This window comes from Marmota monax, unplaced genomic scaffold, assembly GCF_021218885.2.
Source record: "Marmota monax isolate L192 unplaced genomic scaffold, Marmota_monax_Labrador192_F-V1.1 WCK01_AAM20220418_F8-fsc00041, whole genome shotgun sequence".
NCBI lineage: Eukaryota > Metazoa > Chordata > Mammalia > Rodentia > Sciuridae > Marmota > Marmota monax.
In genome coordinates this window covers 16,924,700-16,928,931 of record NW_026695238.1, presented here as the reverse complement: position 1 = coordinate 16,928,931, position 4,232 = coordinate 16,924,700, and positions in this window count along the sequence as shown.

The following is a 4,232-nucleotide window of genomic DNA, read 5'->3' as shown; positions in this document are numbered from 1 at the left end:
ATTTTTCACTTTTATGCCTTGGGGATCTTACAGATGAGATCAGGCATTTTTAGTGGGTGTGTAGTATCTTACTGCATGACGGTAGCATGATTTATTTAAATTAGCCCTTTAATAGGCTTTCCAGAGTTTTTCCTTGGTGCTTGCTTTGCTTAACAAGTGATGCTGCAAGTGGCTCTTTTGTGTATCTTTGGAAACATGTTTGTAAATGACGGAAAGCTGGGTCAAAGGTCACGTACATTAAAAATTTTGAGTTCTGCTGACAAATCTCCCCCCAAATGCTGCTCCAGTTTATTCTACCAAAAATGTATGGCCTACCAGTCTTTCCACATTCTGGCTATTTATGGGTGCGATTTTAAATTTTGCGCATGAGAGTTGAAAAGTGACCTCATTCATCATTTCATGGTGGTACCATCATATTTAATTCGCATTTTCTTAATGGCAAGGGAGGTTAAACATCATTTAATATATTTGTGAACCATTTATATCTTTTGATCCATGAAGGTTTTGTGTTTATTATTTTATTAGGGAAATTATCTCAAATAGGTTGTAGATCTTTCCTGGTTTTTCACTATTTGGAACTTTGTTTATTAGATTATTTTTCATACAGCAAACATTTTAAATGTTTACTTAATGAAGTTTCCCTGGTTTCTAGTTTCCTGCATTATTTTTAGAGACTTTTCCAGTCCAAGACTTTAAAATCCGTGCTCATTTTTCTTCTAGTGCTTTAGTAGGGTAAGTTTTATGTTTAAACACTAGAACCTTTTACAGCAGCCTCATTCAGATGCCTGACCGTTGTTCTCATGTCACCCGCGGAGCCACCTTCCCTCTGGACTTGGAAGGTCCCACCATCACATGCTCATTTCCCAGGGGTACTTGAGTCTATTTCTGGACACTGCTTGGATCCATTGTTAGAGGGAAGCTCTACACCTGCAGAGTTTTCAGGGCGCTTCCCAAGCCCCAGCATCCCAGACCTTAGGGCTGCTCCAGGAAGTGTCCCCTCCTTAGCCATGGCACAGGAGGTGGCCATTCCTCCCTGTTATCTCCCGTTCTGGTGCTGACCTAAATAACTAACCTAAACCAACACTGGTGGTGGTGGGAACATAGAAAACAGGAGTGATGTGTGATTTTTAAGAACCAAACAGACCCGCACAGACTTTCCAAAGGTTCATGGGGGCCAGCTCCAGGCAAATGGGTGGGGTGAGGTCAGCTCCGGCACGTGCAGCTGTTCTTGGCCTCCCATTCAGCACTGCGGTTCTTCTCACCCGTCCTGAGCATCCCTCACTTTCAGGACAGCACTGGGCACCCCTTCTCACGAGAAAGCCCAAGGTGCGCTTCAGAGTGACCTGCATTTTCAAGTAGTAATATAGTAATTATAGTAATAATAAAGGCCACTTGCTTGGGATTTCTGGGACCCTGAAGTGCGAGAGGAGAGCCCCCTGGGGTGGGGTGGTAAGGGCCTCCGAGGCAACCCGACCCTTACATTTGTAACCAGTGTGTGGGACGGGTGAGCCCCGAGGGAGGAGTCAGGAGTTGGCTGTTCTCATTCCCAGCCCCACTCTGGGGCGCCCCCTTCCCTGCCTCCCTGGATGACTCCTCTGGGCACGGCCACAGCCTTCTGGTCATCCAGCATCACAGCCTCAAGGAGAGAATACTGACTCCTTCCCAGGATGAAGGGACCCAGGCCACTGCAATATCCAACTGCCACCTCAAGCCTGTGCCTCAGCTCAACCCGCCCTGGGAGAGGGTGTGCCTGCCCTCCCCACCCTCTCCTCCAGTCCTCTTCTGTCTGAGCCTTCCAGGGTCAGGGTCGGGGGAGAAGGAGCCAGCAGAACGCAGCAAAGTCCTTCTACTGCTGGGTGTTCTTGGTAGTTCTCATGTGGCTCTCGGAGCTCTAGGCCATGGCAAGCGTCCAGTGTGGGCTCCTTTGTCGGGCTCCAGGGATCAGCTCTTGGGAGGGACTGTGCTCTGCTGACTTATGATAGTGTTCCTGCCCCAGGGGACACCCCAAGCCTCTCAAAACCGAGGCCCCCATATCCTCACAGCTGCCCCCTCTTGGTTCCCCTTAATAGACTACGTTTGTCGCCTCCACGTGGCCCCTCCCAATCCTCACCTACTGTTGGGGTTCCATGCAGCCCCCCACCAGCAGAACCCTCCCTGGGGAGCAGCCTCCAGCTCTCTAGGCCCTGCCACCTCAGCCCTGAGTCTCCTTGGCTCAGGCCCTACTCAGGTGGGAGGAAGGCACATGTGTCAACGCCTCTCCAGAAGGTTCTCCTGGAGACTTCTGGGCTTTGAGGTGGAAGTGGCAGGAAAGCACTTTGGTATCCTCCCCAGCTGCGGGTGAACTATTCTGTCTGTTCTGCTGACCATCTCCAATAACCTCTAGTCCTTGCTAGACGGCCTGCTCGTGGTAGTGGGGCTGGGGCTGCAGGGCCTACTACCAACTCAGGCTAAGTCCAGGATACATCAGGGAGCCGTGCTGCAGAGCCTGGGGCTCCGGATCGCCTGCTGTCCTGAGTTTATCCACTTCTCTAAACCAAGTGTCTGAGCTCTCTCTCCAGGGCAGCACTTGCTGCGTGTGAGCCAGTCCCTTGAGAAGTGCAGGGCTGGGACCATCCCTGAAATCCCCAGGCAACACAGGCAGGAGAGCCACGTGGACGGCACCTCCTTCCACTCCAGGAGTGAGGCTGTTCGGCCTTCCCTAATCTCCTTTCCCTTCTTCCTATAACCCTTCTAACACAGCCTAGTTCTTGCCCCAGAGCTTCTGAGATTATTTTAGAACAAAATACTAGGGCAATGGTTAATTAAATAAAGAGAGAAATTAATAACTGTTGGCAGATACTGAGACCCAGTTCAGGTCCGTTCTTTCTCTTTGCAGTGCTGGTGGGATGAGCACAGGCTTTGTCATGCCAGCTTCCAGCGAGCAGGGAGCACAGCAGCAGGACTCCTACCTGGCCCAGCTGCTGGGCAGCGTCAGCCAGAGGCACCCAGCCCCAGCCACAGGGTCTTCTCCTGGGAGCAGGCGGAAATAGCACTGCTCAGATAAGAGCCAGCTAATTAATAGGAAACCTAAAGAAGACCCAGTTTGTGCTCCATAGTGAGTCTCCTTTTACAAATGCCACAGACCTGTGGCCATTCAGGGACCACATGGCCACAATGGGCCTAATTGTCCTTTACGGCAGAACAGTGGAGAGTCGGAATGGCTGTGGGAAACAGGTATCACCCAGTCCCACATTCTTTCTTTTCTATTGTTGTGAGCAGAGAAATTTCCCTCACATACGAAACCCAAAGGATTATTTTCCTTGGTGCCAATGTTGATTTTGAAAGTCGGGCTGCAGGCCTTGTGCATTCGTATTGAAGTGCTGGTAAGAGAAACCTGTGACCGGGCTGCCTGACCACGCTGTGCCTGCTGGGCCACCTGCGTGGGGCTCCATTTTTATCTAGTTCTCTAAACCTAGGTGCTCCAGCTCTTTCTCAAGGGGGCACTTGGTTTGTGGGCCCATCTCCCTAGAGGAGTGTGGGTACCAGCTCTTGAGTGGGTGGAGGCAGGTGGGGGTGATGAGAGGGAACGAGGTTCTCATGCTCACGTGGAGTCCAACTCTGATCTCTCTCCCTGGGCTGCCGTTATAGGTCCACAGACTGAGTGGCCTGAAACACAGAAACAATGACCTGATGACAGAGGTCAGAAGCTCAAGGTGTGACAGAGCTGGGTCCATCTTGGGGCTCAGAGGCTGAATCTGTTCCTGGTGTCTCGCTCAGCTTTGCTGGCAATCGGTGGCGCTCCTTGCTTTGAGGGCACTTTGCTCCAGGGAGAGCCCTGTGCCTGTCCCTGTGTCTCTTCCTCCTCCCACAGGACACCTGTCACACTGGATTAAAGGTCCATCCTAGTGCAGCACAACCTCGTCTGACACCGTCCTTACAGCAGGGAAGACCCCATTTCCACTTAAACCCACATTCAGGAGTGTAGGGAGCAGGACTGTCACCTGTTTTTTGTGGACACAATTTAACTCCTAACTTCTTCTGCTGTTTGAACACCACAGTGGGGTAAATTTCTGGAATCCTCCGTACCTAGCTAGCCCATTCGGTGTCTCCTCCAGTGCTTGGAAAATGCGTTCCTGGGATTCCAATGGTGGAGCGATTTTGTAACGAAGGTCACACCAAACCCAGGCTGACGATGAAAGGTGGATGGAGAGCATCACAATCAAATCATAACTGAACTAGCAAGATATTTACAA